Below are 8,024 nucleotides of genomic sequence, written 5' to 3'. Positions count from 1 at the left end.
TCCAGCTCATTTTAGGATATGGTTAAAAAATTAAGCAGATCCAAATCTCAGGTGGACCATACCTTAGGAAACAGTGGTGATTGAACGCTTACCATTAAAACTTTTCAGGATCCACCGTACGCAGATCTATAACGTTTATTTTTCATCCAAACCGTTGATAAGGTCAAACAGACTTGGATGAAGAGAAATTCAAAAATCAGCATGATTCAAAACTTTTGTGGCCTAAAAAAGATTTTAATGGTCATTCATCACGTTTTCCAATTGTGTGGTTCACCAGAGATTTGAATCTGCTTAATTTTTGTGATAACGCCTTGAAATTGTCTGGAAAAATGGATGGGCGGCATGGATATAGAACAGATTCATTAAGGTGGACCCCACAAGGTAATGGTAACACCTAATCTGCGCCCTTCATTTGATACTCTGCCTGCCTTGTCCACCTGGCAGACATTAGCTAAAATAAAATCTAAGTAAATTCTGGAACGTACTTTTGTGAAGTTGTAGTCCCAGAACTAAATTAATTAGTTGAACAATCCCAGCCTTTGACTCTTGGACACCGGTTTGCTGGAATGGGATCACTGGATATTTTTCATTTTCGACCGTCCAATAAATGTCCAGCAATACGATATCCAGATGATCAAATAAGCTCAATGTTTTATAGTATCTATGCATTTAAGGTTAGAATCATTATTTGGACAGTTTAGTTTGACTAACTCGTATGCTATTTCTAAGTAATCTGAAGTGGCTGCGTATCATCTCATTACACTGCCAGAGTATCCAGATCTTTTCTCTTAAGTACACTCGCTCGGGTGGCATCAGAACCGTTCATCATTTGATACCATTAGTTGAGAAACACATGCATTTAATTATAGATCATTGGTCAATTTCTTTTAACCGTTTATTTATTTTGTATACATGTGGCCCACCTAATGGCCTTTAAAAATACATGTAAACAGATAACTTGATGAGCTGATCCGATCTTCCAAACATGTGGTTCACTGTCACGTGTGAAGAAAGTTCAATACAAAGTGCAGTGGAGAGGGACTTCATTTACAACGTTCACTCTCATTGGAAGAAGTTGCGTTGAGCGATGGGAGTTGAAGCCCAACAGTTATAGACTTTATCCTGCCTCCACACGTGTAAGGATTGGTCACCATTTGGGCTGTCTGATCTGCGGATCAGATTATTTTCTGTCCATGGCATGTTCTCGATATACCCCACATGACTAATGTCATGGATTGCTTACAAATCTTCTCCTCCCTTGCGTGAAGGGCCCTGATCGAATCAATCTCCCACCAAGACTTAGGTAGAGATGGACGTACTGTCCTGGGGGATCTGTGGGGTCTACCGTGATGTGTATTTCTTATCCATACCGTCTATCCATTTTGACGGATACTTTAGGGGGGGCTTGGGAGGATGTGGGACCCTAACTGTAAGCCCCACCTTGATGTATGTGACTACATCCACGCGGTCCATCCATATTGAAAGCTCATTTTAGGGCATGATAAAAAAAATGAAGCAAATCCAAATCTCAAATGGACCACCTTTCAGGGCATGATAAAAAAAATGAAGTAGATCCAAATATCAGATAGACCCTAGTATAAAAACAGTAGTAATTGACCTTTAAAAACTTCTCGCAGGCCAAAAAGCTTTCGATCATGATGATATTTGTGGTATAGGTGGTTGCGGCCTTATCAAATGACAAATAAACCTTCCAATGGACTCCATGAAAATTTTAACGGCTTGGTTTAGCCCGATCTGCTGCTCGAACCAAGCTGAGCTGGCCAAACGGGCTCCAAGACCCAGCCAAGCCAAATTCAAGCTGAGGTTAGCTACTGGCGGAGCCGAGCTGTTCCAAGCTTGACTCGGTTCAACTCATGTACCGCTCTAATTCTATACGTGATTTTAATGATATAACTAGTAATTAGATTAATTTAGAGTATTATTAGCAAGCCATATGTACAGTGGGGACATATGCATAGTGGCATCTTTGTTTACTCACGGGACTTTTTAAGAGAGCTTAAAAAGGCATTTTATCCGCATTTACTTCTAAATTCGAAGAGATTTTATTTACAAGCTCATTTATTCCTATTTCATTTCATTTTCATGCATTTACTCTCATCTAAATACACTTCAAATGTCAATTACCTGCATTTACTCCCAATTCTCCTCATTTTACCTTCATGAACCCAAAAAAGATACAAACTAAAGGTTTAAGTAGACCACAGCACTGGAAGCAAGTGTAATTAAATTCCTACCTTCGAAAACTTCATAGGACCCCAGTATGATGTTTATTTGTCATCCAAACTATTTCATAAGGTCACATAGACATGTACAGAAGAAAAACATAACTAGCAGCTCAATCCAAAACTTTTTGTGTCCTTTAGAAAGTTTTCAACGTTAAGCTTTCAATACCTGGGGGCACTTGAGCCTTCAATCTGCCACCTTTTTCAGCTCATGGCACAAAATGATATGTCAAAATGAATGGACGGTGTGGATAAAACATATACATCACAGTGACTAGGTCCTGGTGGGGATACTGTCCGATCTGAGCTCATCTTCCCTCGGTCTACCTGCATGTTATAGGCAGTAATAAGGTGATTTTGTTCTGTTTTTTTTAAGTGTGGTTTTTTCATTAAGCTGTGCTCCTACAATTTGGATGGCCTGAATATATGCATGGTTGCGACGCATCCGTTGGATTAGTCAGCACCATTTAAGAAATAGCAATGAACAATCACCCGATTCCAGAATTTTTAATAACAAATACACAAACAAAAGGCATGTGTTAAACGATGCAAGTCAGTGATGAGAAAAATAAAAATAAAAATAAAAAAGAAAATCAACATCATGGGTTGTTTTCATGAGATGCTCTCTTTAATCTCGACTGCACAGGATAAGAATGCCTAGTTGTTGAAATCTGCAAACGATGTTAAATCATGGTTTCAAGACTTTCGTCTGAGTCGAGTCGCGTCGGACTCGGTCAGACCAGAGCTGGTTTGATGCGTCGAGTCACCACTGACCGAAATGAAAACACAAAAAAAAGACAGAAATCCACTTCTATTTTAGTAGTCGTCTTCACATCCTTGTCTCAGTTGTCCCAGAACTAGGTTGTACATCGAAGCCCAGTAGAGTCAAGGTGAGCCAAGCTTGTCTTGACTCGTCCGTGCTCTCTTCGAGATCGTGCTCATCCTCGAGCTTACTATTTGGAGCTTGCCTAGTTTGCGAAACCTTTTGAAGCAAGTTCAAGGCAAGCTAGTGGATCGAGTTGAGATGCTCCCACTTCAATTTATTATATTTTTTACTATAAACTACAAATTAAAAGTCCATCATTGTCATCTTGTACCGCGGACAACACTATCTTCTTTTTCTTTTTTTTTTTGAGTTATTACAGACAACACCATCGAGAGCCCTCGTGTCAAATATATGCCAGATTGAAAAAAAGAGCCGTCGTGTCAAATATATGCCAGATTGAAAAAATCATAACCGCTGAATGGTGGCGAATTAATAGAAGGATAAATAATGAAAATAAATCAACAGCTCACATTCACCTCAGGGCACTGCATTGGCATTTGGCCATTTACGTCTAGGCCATGAAATTGATGGTTCAGATCACCTCCTCATCACCCATGGGCCCCACTTCTACCATATAAAATCCCCCCTCAGCATTGTAGAAAGCATCAATTAGGGTTTGAAGATATGAAGAATCGAACTAAACAAAATAAGAAAATACCGGACGACGGATAGTTTTAAGATGAAATACATATATAAATGCATAGAGGGAGAGTACCTCAGCATGGAAAGGGTTTTTGCCTTTTTCGGAAAAGCTAGCCTCAATAGTCTTACAAGCTTGCTCCGTCGTTCTTTGTAACACCCTGAATTTCGAGGGTCGAGCGAAGCTCGACTCCCGAGATTCCGAATATCACTTATGCTTTGCGAAAGCCAATATCCTGATTTCTTTCACATTGGGCATTTGAGCATGCATAGAATTATACTAAACAATGTACCATACTCCAGGTTAAGTGCGATTAAAGTAGATGTGTAAACCAAAAACATATATATATCGGGAAGTTCCTTCCAGAGTATGGGTCCATGATTGGGTTTAATGTATATATATACAGTTCCAAAAAAATAAACAAAATATGGTAATGTAACATCCAACTAAGCCCATATGCCCAATGCTCCCTATCCAACTATACATGGACTACATCAGCCCATTCGAGAGCTGGAAATAGGAGAATTCCCTCTCCTCATCCATGAAAGTCTGCTCCAGAGTATCGACATCAGCAGTTCCTGCATCTACACTAGCTTCTGATTGGTGTTTTAAAATACCGTCCTAGAGTGGGAGTGAGTGATCAACTCAGTGGTTCCATAAAACAAAAATTACACATGTTATCAAGTCAATCAATACAGTAATGATAAGGCAATATAAGGCAATCACTTCCTAACTACTCTTTTTAATGCGAGAATGGAGTTAATGTAATGATGCATGCCCTCACCCATTGACACTCCCTCAACACGTGACTCCGACCACATGTTTTGCACATGATAACACTTCTTCAAACGTGCGACTCCAACGCCTATTTCGCCATATTCTAACTAATACAATGCGGTGCATGATCATGTTAGCCGAGTGATTAATTATGCTTATTCATCCAGTAATTTGGGGATGTTAGGATACCTCTCTTTTAAACATCGATCCTAATCGAATCACTAGGCATTGGACAACTACAGCAGTCCTACTCCTGTGTTCTCGATCCGTCTAGGTTCGTCGCTCCTAGATAAATGCATACGATAGACAAGTTGTAAGAAGTGGAGTTCACGGCCACTACGGGGAGGCTCGTCACCCTAGCGTAAGCCAACAGCACAGACACAATGTCCCATACCACCATGCCCGGCTCACGAGTCTTAAGGATCATAGTGCCACGGTTAAAGTTGGATCTCTACAATAGTGAGGGGGTACCTTAGATTCAAGCAATCGTGCTCATACATGGTGAACATACAATAGGTCAACCGGTTCTTTAGGCAATTTCGATTAATACGGGCGCACACTAACATAATCGGCATGGAACACGTGATTGCCCCTCGTGGCTTAGCCACTGTCGATAGTTAATCTCCGACCCGTATCTTTCAAATTTATTCAAGGTGGCCAACCCAATTAATTTGGCCACCCAAACGTAAAAGTTTACCAGTTGCCTGGACTACACTCGTAACCATATTCCTATCCAAATCATGTTAACAAACATTCATAACATATGGGTTAGCATTCGATAAGCAAATTTGATAATCTATTCATTTAAGCATTTCATCAAACACATAGACAACGTCACAACAACTTGCAATTTATCAATTCATTAGATAGAGAAATAAGTATACTTAAGACAACAAGAAATCCTACATTAGCAATCATAAATCAGTAACTATAATAAAAGCATTGATAAATCGCAACCTAAGCATTTATAATCCACACCTTTCGATAGCACGCCCGATTCGGACTCGCTCCTAAGAATATGTTTCTAAGAAAGAATCGTCGGCCGCCTTAACGAGCACACGGGTTAGTTAGGGTTGAAAAAAACCCATTTGGAGACCTATATCTCTAAAGGAGTTTGTATTACTTACCCTAGGTCGTAGTCAGAGGAGTTTCGGTAACGGGAGTGGTGGTAGTTAGGCTTATGGGTCGATGGAAGAGGATTTTCCTTCGTAGCAAGCACTACTCCAATCTCTCTTCTTCTCTATCTTTCTCTTTTCTCTTCTCTCTCTCACCTTAGGATTTTCAAATTCGTTTTTGGGAGAAATGGGGTGAATTGGGAGCTATTTATAACTCCAGATGGTGTGTAAATGGCCCTAGGACCACTTTATATGATACTTATACCTTATGGGTGGCTATTTCTGACTAACAGGGCCCTTGGGAGGGCCCTCGGGCTCATCTATATCATGGGGTAGGCTCCCTATTAATAGATCAACACTAAGACACAGTTTCGATGCGATCGGAAAAATAGATCGGCCATGGGAAGCCTATGTCAGATCAACGGTTATGAATGTTCAATCGGGGCCACGGTTATAGGGATGTGTGTAAGGAATTTTTCTTACTCTACGTATGAAGTTTGGTCATAAACCGACGATCCGAAACCCTCAACTTTGCGTAAGAGTGGACGACCCAATTCACTTAAGTTTCTGCTCATTCCTTTAGAATATTTGCACTTCTCATGCACTTGTCTCTCGGCTCAAGTTGAGCGTTTCTGGACACTATCCAGACTTGACCCTTGCGATGGTTGTCAAGCCCAGTAAGACAGACATTGTTCTATAATTTCAAAGCTAGCGGACCTCCGATGTGCGGTCTAGGTCCTTTACGGAGTTTCAGGGTACTCTCGAGAGGGGCAGCCCCTCGGAATTTTCCCCAAGTTTTCGAATGGTGGTACGCTAGTGCACTTGTGATCCTAAGCTATATTTATTCGTAGGAATAGTGGCCCGAACTTAATTTTTTTAATGGTATGTATTAGCATACACCTAGTCGTAAATAGCTACTCGAGTATGGCCCTCGGGCGGTTCTGCCCTTGGTTGAACTCGGTTCTCTATACGGATTTTCCCCGGATGTTACAAGCTTCAAAGATGATTAGGATTTTTTTTTCAACTACTTATAACAGCGAGTTGAGTCAAGGTCGAGTTGAGTCGAGTCAAGTGACCCAGTGCTCGACCTCAACTCATTTTCTAACTTGAGCTCCTATATATGACTCATTTTAACTCATCCCACTGAGTCAAGGCATGTCAAGTCGAGTTTTTTCGAGTCAAGTCGACCGAGTTTCTGAGCTGACTCAGCTCATGACCAGCTCTATGCAAAACAAAGAATCACTTATTTCTCAATATGGGAACCAAGTCCCAATGGTTTCCTTACAGGTATAAAAGCTTTGGTTATTTAATACTCTTTGGTACACGGGCACTTAAAAATTGTATGTGATATAAATTGTCAACCCACCGCTACTTGGTCACAATCTTAAAACTAGATTGGTTGAGCGATCCTAACATCTGATTCATGAGGGCACTTGTTTGTTGAATCAGGACCATCATTTTTTTTTCCCATTTTTTATTGTCCAATAAATGCCCACTGATCTAGCTAGTTCATAGAAGATGTTAGATAATCAAATCGTCATCATCATCTAGCTTTATACCAATTAATTAGGGTTGGCTACTTTGGAACCTAGGCCATGTGTGGAGGCCAGTCGACCCCGAAAAGGCTGCAACTGCGAGACTCTCTCTCTCTCTCTCTCTCTCTCTCTCACCTAAGGCTTACTGTGCTTGTTTTAATGTTAATGGGATTGTATTGACTCGCTGACGATGAATGTTTGTTTTGGAGTTGCCACTAGCCAAATTTAGCTTAAGATCTATAAATGGCTAGAAACCATGGAATCGCTGACAAAACGAAAGATCCAAATATCATTTGATCCGAATTGACATATATAGTTGGTCTACAGCTAAAGATCCTAAGGGCCTCAGTGATAAAAAATGAATGGATTGGGCACTCTTTTCCATCAACACTAAGTGTGTTCTCTACTTTACAAGATTTTGAATTTTCTGAGGATTCTAGGGAGTTCTAGAAGTAACTACATCCATGGTCCAAATAGACAAATGTTGGAAAAAAATATAAATAAACATGTGATTGTGGTGTTGATGTGCTATGTGTGCGATGCTAGTATGAACAGGTGGAAATGTGATGATAAAAAGAGGAAAGCCAAGTACTCTTATATGAAAAGAGTTAATTGGGTGTCCTTGATCCTAACTCTACTCCGTGGATCTGTGGACTCTTGGAAAACTAACAGCCTATCAACGTAAGAAAGAACATCCTTAATTTGCCACCTTAACTACCATAGGGCCCCATTGTCAATCCGGATCATTTCCACGTGGCCCAAGGGAATTGGATTCCCATCGGTCACGTTTGGCCAATCTAGACCATCAATTAGCTTTAAATGGGCTTGGGTATCCTTTTGGTGCACTTCTTCTCCATTTGTGGTCTTCTCTTGGGTCAATAAAATGTT

Source organism: Magnolia sinica, chromosome 9, assembly GCF_029962835.1.
Source record: "Magnolia sinica isolate HGM2019 chromosome 9, MsV1, whole genome shotgun sequence".
NCBI classification, from domain to species: Eukaryota; Viridiplantae; Streptophyta; class Magnoliopsida; order Magnoliales; family Magnoliaceae; genus Magnolia; species Magnolia sinica.
Note: the sequence above shows the minus strand (reverse complement) of the source record.